The sequence below is a fragment of the Scomber japonicus genome, chromosome 2 (genome assembly GCF_027409825.1).
Source record: "Scomber japonicus isolate fScoJap1 chromosome 2, fScoJap1.pri, whole genome shotgun sequence".
Classification (NCBI taxonomy): Eukaryota; Metazoa; Chordata; class Actinopteri; order Scombriformes; family Scombridae; genus Scomber; species Scomber japonicus.
In genome coordinates, this window is record NC_070579.1 from 2,391,168 (window position 1) to 2,398,137 (window position 6,970).

Here is a 6,970-nt window from a genome sequence, read left to right on the forward strand (position 1 = left end):
CGTATCTTATATCGTATCTTATTGTATCGTATCTTATATCGTATCTTGTATCGTATCTTATATCGTATCTTATTGTATCGTATCTTATATCGTATCTTGTATCGTATCTTATATCGTATCTTATTGTATCGTATCTTATAGCGTATCGTAACTTATATCGTATCTTATATTGTATCTTATATCGTATCTTATTGTACTGTATCTTATATCGTATCTTATTGTACTGTATCTTATATCGTATCTTATTGTACTGTATCTTATATCGTGTCTTATATCGTATCGTAACTTATATTGTATCTTATTGTATTGTATCTTATATCATATCTTGTATCGTATCTTATATCGTATCTTATATCGTATCTTATCTTTTCTTATCATATTCCGTCTTTCAGGTGATACAGAAGTGTTTTCTGTATCTTAATGAAACTCTGCCGGCTGTAATAAACAGTAAACATTCCTCCTGATACGTCTGCCATCTTTCTCTCCTAACGAACACGCAGCAGAAGGTTTCATCGTTCTCTCTCTGATGTTTCTCTTTCAGCTTCATCTCACTTTGATCACGTGACCAATCAAACGTGACGCTCGGCTCTGCTTTGTTGTTTACAGTGTTTGGAAGCTGCAGGCTGTGTGTGTGTGTGTGTGTGTGTGTGTGTGTGTGTGTGTGTGACAGAATGTGTGTGTGTGTGTGTGTGTGTGTGTGTGTGCAGAGACACAGCTGTTACCCAGCTGGAGCCACGCCATCAGCGCTGACATCACACACACACACACACACACACACACAGCGTCTTCATTACGTATGAGTGTGTGTGTGTTTGTGTGTTTGTGTTTGTGTGTGTGTGTGTGTGTGTTTGTGTTTGTGTGTGTGTGTATGTGTGTATGTGTTTGTAGTCGCCGTAGAAACAGGTCAGCTGTTATACTTCACAACAAACTCTTCAAACTGACCTGAAATCTGCATCACTGCACTCGTCTCCTGTTCTCTCTCAGCATAGAAACACATTCACTTCCTGTTCTCTACGAACACTCTGCTGCTGCTGAGAGCCGCGAGCCAGCAAATAACAAACATGAAATCTTTTCCACTTCTTTAAATATGAGAGTTATTATCTAACCCTTCAGAACTTCAACACAGACAGGAGATGAGAACCAGCAGCAGCTATAACCTCTATATGAAGAACATCAGTTACTGCACAGTGTTCATTTACATTGTCCCAAACAACTACGTCCGTCCGTCCTCTTCCGCTTATCCGGGGTCGGGTCGGGGGGGCAGCAGCCTAAGCAGGGAAGCCCAGACTTCCCTCTCCCCAGCCACCTCGTCCAGCTCTTCCCGGGGGATCCCGAGGCGTTCCCAGGCCCTTATGCTTGAACATGGTGTTCGTTATGGACAATCTGTGATGAGCACAGAAGTCCAATAACAGAACACCGCTCAGGTTCAGATCGGGGGGGCCGTTCCTCCCAATCACACCCTTCCAGGTCTCACTGTCGCTACCAACATGGGCGTTGAAGTCCCCCAGCAGAACGAGGGAATCCCCAGAGGAAGACTCTCCAGCACCCCCTCCAAGGAGTCCAAGAAGGGTGGATACTCTGAGCTGCTGTTTGGACCATAGGCACAAACAACAGTCAGGATCCGTCCCCCCACCCGAAGGCGGAGGGAGGCCACCCTCTCGTCTACCGGGGTAAACTCCAACATACAGGCACCAAGCCGGAGGGCAATAAGTATTGCCACCCCTGCCCGGCGCCTCTCACCAGTGGCAACTCCAGAGTGGAAGAGAGTCCAACCCCTCTGGAGGAGACTGGTTCCAGAGCCCTTGCTGTGCGTCGAGGTGAGGCCGACTATATCTAGCCGGAACTTCTCAACCTCACGCACCAGCTCAGGCTCCTTCCCCACCAGAGAGGTGACGTTCCACGTCCCTAGAGCTAGCTTCTACAGCCGAGGATCGGACCGCCAAGGTCCCCGCCTTCGGCTGCCGCCCAGCTCACAGCGCACCCGACCCCTTTGCCCCCCCCACTGGTGGTGGGTCTGTGGGAGGAGGGTCCCATGTCCCCTTTTCGGGCTGTGCCAGGCCGGGTTCCATGTGTGAAGGCCCGGCCACCAGGCGCTCGCCACCGAGCCCCACCCCCAGGGCGGGGCCCTGGTGACCCGCGTCCGGGGCGAGGGAACCGTAGGAACTACATTTTGTCTGGTCCCCCCCCCCGGACCTGTCTGCCATGGGTGACTCTACCAGGGGCATAAAGCCCCCGACAATAAAATCAATCTGTGTGTTCATTGTTTTGATTTGAGCGGAGCGGACGATGCACACACACACACACACACTCACACTCACACTCACACACTCACACTCACACTCACACACACACACACACACACACACACACACACACACACACACACACACACACACACACACACCCTGAGGAGGAAGTAGGACACCCAGCTCTTCACTCATGTCAAACACACATGATAAATAGGTCGCTGCGTTTCATCTTTCAGAAGACGAGACGAGGTCGACGTGTAAAACTGAAGATGAATTATTATATTTTTATAACTGCAGAGTCAAAAAGATCAAAACTTCTACACGTGCTTCATAAATGTGCTTTAGTTAAGCAGATAAACACTGTTATAATATCAGTATTCAGGTTTACTGTTGTTTAAAATATTACTCTTATATATAATGTTACTGTTTAGCTCTTTCTATTTTTACTGCTGCTATAATGTAAATGATGGTATCATCTCGTCTCAGGAGGATAATATAACAAGTAGAAACACTGAGGGTTATTTTATCTGCTAATGGAGCCTGAAGCATCAATGCTGTTGCCATGGTTACCTGCAGTTTAATTAACCTCCAGTTCAGATTTTCTAAAAGTGTTTGAACTGTTGACCAGAAGTGTGTTTTTATATATATTTTATCATTTAACACAAATCACATAAATCAAATCTAATTAACTTAATAAAGAACATTTTAGTTTTTATCTTCCTTCCAAACTTCAAACCAGATGTGATCGAACATCTGCAGTGACAACGCCGTCTGTTGCCATGGCGACTGAAATGTGTGGGAGCGGGTCAGGAGGCGTCTCTACTCGTAATTAGAGGTTTTACTGAAGTCTGCTGCTCTTCTTCTTCTGTGGTTCAGTCAGGATGATTTCAGAGGTTACATGAAGGTTCCTGTTCGTTTCCTTCCTTCCTTCCTTCCTTCCTTCCTTGCTTCTTTTCCTCCGTCCTCCCTTCCTCCTTTCCTTTCCTCCCTTCCTTCCTTCCTTCCGTCTGTCCTTCCTTGCCTCCCTCCCTTCTTTATTTCCTTCTCTCCCTCCCTCCCTCCTTTCCTTCCTTCCTTCCTTCCCTCCGTCTGTCCTTCCTTGCCTCCCTCCCCTCTTTCCTCCCTTCTTTCTTTCCTTCTCTCCCTCCCTCCCTCCCTTCCTTCCTTCCTTCCGTCTGTCCTTCCTTGCCTCCCTCCCTTCTTTCTTTCCTTCTCTCCCTCCCTTCTTTCTTTCCTTCTCTCCCTCCCTACCTCCTTTCCTTCCTTCCTTCCATTTGGCCTTTCTCCCTACCATCTTCCCTTCCTTCCTCACTCCTTGTCTCCTCCTTGACTCTAGGACAACAGGAGGGTTAAACTAGGATATAAAATCTTTATTAACTGGATAAAAGTGGAGGACGGATGATTTGGTTTAAAGTGAAGTAAAGTTTGTTATAATTGCTCTGCTGAATCTGACAGGAAGGACTTTTATTTTGAAAGCAGGACAAACTGTAACCCACTTATTAAAAAAACCCATCAGTCCTTTTTAGAGTCGCTGCTCCACATTCAGGATCTCACAGAAAAGACAGAAAGAAACTCTTTAACTCCTGATGATGACTTTAAACAGAATATAAATGTTATAGTTTATATGAAACTGTTCATTTCATCGACTCGTCCTGAGTTAAATGTCCTCGTTAGTTTTTATCATATTTAAAGTTTTTTTTTTAAACTTAATTTGATCTGATGTGGGCCGGATCATTAAAAAGAAGGAAGGAAGGAAGGAAGGAAGGGAGGGAGGGAGGAAGGAGTCAAGGAGTGAGGAAGGAAGGGAAGATGGTCCTTCCTTCCTTCCATCTTTCCTTCCATCCTTCCATCTTTCCTTCCTACCTTCCTTCCTTCCTTCCTTTATTCCTTCCGTCTTTCATTCCTGTCTACTCTTCCTTCTCCTCCTTCTTCTTTTCCTCCCTTTCTTCCTTCTCCTCCTTCTTTTCCTCCCTTTCTTCCTTCCATCATTCCTTCCTTCCTTTCCTTCCATCCTTCCTTCCTTTATTCCTTCCGTCTTTCATTCCTGTCTACTCTTCCTTCTCCTCCTTCTTTTCCTCCCTTTCTTCCTTCCATCTGTCCTTCCTTCCTCCCTTTCTTCCTTCCATCTTTCCTTCCTTCCTTCTTTCCTCCATCCTCCCTTCCTTCCTTCCTTTCATCTTGTAATGATCCGGCCCACGTGAGATTAAATTGGGAAGTATGTGGCTCTTAATGAAAATGAGTTTGACTCCTCTGATCTGATCCATTAATCCTCTGACTGTTGAAATGATCTTTTATTTTGTTAATTATAATAAAACTGTGAGAGCATCAGCTGATCAACAGGAAGTAGAAACATTTACTGATGGCTGTGATTCGTCTCGCTGAGTCTGACTGAAGATAACGAGGATTACACCAAGATTACAGTCAGCTGGCCTCCATTCAAGAAGCACACACACACACACACACACACACACACACACACACACACACACACACACTCACACACTCACACCACACACACACACACACACACACACACACACACACAGCAGAGTTAAGACGTGACAGTCTGAATGAACTCTGTTAAAGTGACGTCTTTTATTTTTATCATCAGACTTTTATTAGTCTTCTTTTTCTTCCTTCCTTCCTTCTTTCCCTCCTTCCTTACTCCTTCCTTCCTTCTTTCCTTTCTCCCTCCCTACCTCCTTTTCTTCCTTCTTCCTTCTTTCCCTCCTTCCCTCCCTCCTTTTCCTTCCTTCCTTCCTTCCTCCTCCCTCCTTTTCTTCCTTACCTCCTTCCCTCCTTTCCTTTCTTCCTCCTTCCTCCTTACTTCTCTCCTTCCTCCCTTCTTCCTTCCCTCTTTCCTTCCTCCCTCCCTCCTTTCCTTCCTTCCTACTTCTCTCCCTCCTTTCCTTCCTCCTCCTTTCCAACAGGAGGGTTAAATCTCTCTGCGTTACCATGAAACAACTTTTAAGTCTCTGCAGGCTGACCTCGCTGGAGTCACATTAACATCCAACGGCTGCAAGATTTTAGGACACAAAGAAGAGTCCTGAGGTTTGTTGGGGGGGGGGGGGGGGGGGGGGGGCTGTTAGGGTTGGGGGGGGGGGGGGGGGATTTCCTGCAGCTTAAATCTGGAGCTGTGAGGAGATTATTCTTCCAGGGAGCCGGAGAGGAAGAGATGAAGAGACAGGAAGATGAGCGAGAGAGAGCGTGGAGGAGAGGATAAGCTGCTGAGTGAGGAGATGGAGGGGGGGGGGGGGGGTGAAGGATGGGGGGGCGAGGGGGGGGGGGGTACAAGTAAACTCTACATGAACTGAAATATCTGGTCAGTGTGTATTCCAGTTTGTGTGTTTGCATCATATACATCCAAACGCCATGGAAACAAGACCTTCCTTTATCTAAACTGATGCTGGGTTACCATGGCAACCGTGTGCAACTACTGTACAGATGCAGATGAGCGGAAAAGGAAAGAAAAAAACCACGGATGGTATTTTAAGAGTAAAGTTTTAAAATGTGTGTTCACGGTGACTGATACGAGAGCACACACACACACACACACACACACACACACACACACACACACACACACACACACACACACACACACACACACACACACACACAGCATAATAAGAACTATTATGAGCTTAACCCTCCTATTGTCCTCTAGTCAAGGAAGGAAGGAAGGAAGGAAGGAAGGAAAGAAGGAAGGAAGGAAGGAAGGATGGAGGAAAGAAAGAAGGAGGAAAGGAGGGAGAAGGAAGGAAAGGAGGGAGGGAGGAAGGAAGGAAAAGAGGGAGGAAGGAAGGGAAGGAAGGAATAATGGAGGATAGAAGGAAGGAAGCAAGGAAGGAAGGAAGGAAGGAAGGAAGGAAGGAAAGAAGGAAAGAAGAAAGGAAGGAAGGAAGGAGGGAAGGAGGGAGGGAGGGGAGGAAGGACAGTGGAAAGAAGGAAGGGAGGAAGGTAGGGGGGAGGAAAGAAAGAGAGGGGGGGAGGGGAGGAAGGAAGGACAGATGGAAGGAAGGGAGGAAAGGAGGACAGAGGAAAGAAGGAAGGGAGGAAGGTGGGGGGAGGAAAGAAAGAGAGAAGAAGGGAGGAAGGAAGGAAGCACAGAAGGAAGGGAGGAAGGAAAGGAGGAAGAGTCAAAACAGACGACAGGAAGTTTAATAAAAGCTGTTTGGATCACAGCTGGATTTACAGCAGTTTGTCTTGTATTTGCTCTTCATCACTGACGATGATGATGATGATGATGATGATGAGTCAGGGGAAGAGACTCGCTCTATTTCTGGATGCTGATGGCTGGAGGTGTTTCCTCACGGAGAAGCAGAGGGAGAGATTATCAGGAAGAGGCTGGAAACAAAGCTCATCATCATCACCATCATCATCACCATCATCATCATCATCATCATCATCATCACTCTCTCCCACACCGCCGTCTTCACACTGACGTCAAACTCATCGCTTCACAATGGAGGAGAAAAGACGGATGGAAAGGAGGGGGGGGGGCGGGGGGGGGTAAATGTGACAGAGGATGATGATGATGATGATGATGGGAGAAGTCTTCAGATAGGAAGCCTGAGGAAGAGGAAGAGGAAGAGGAAGAAGAGGAAGAGGAGGGGGATGGAGCAAGAGTCAGAGAGCGTCAGAGCAAACCGGCAAGACTTTAATTAGAACAACATGAAGCCTGAGAGGAAGAGGAAGAGGAAGAGGAAGAGGAAGAGGAG

At 46.7% G+C, this 6,970-nt stretch overlaps 1 protein-coding gene across 1 annotated transcript in view; it reads right to left on the reverse strand.

Annotated features, from left to right (window-relative positions):
• Positions 1-6,970, reverse strand: part of LOC128367748 (striatin-like) — a 39,706-nt gene that overhangs the window by 22,150 nt on the left and 10,586 nt on the right. The window lies entirely within an intron of this gene.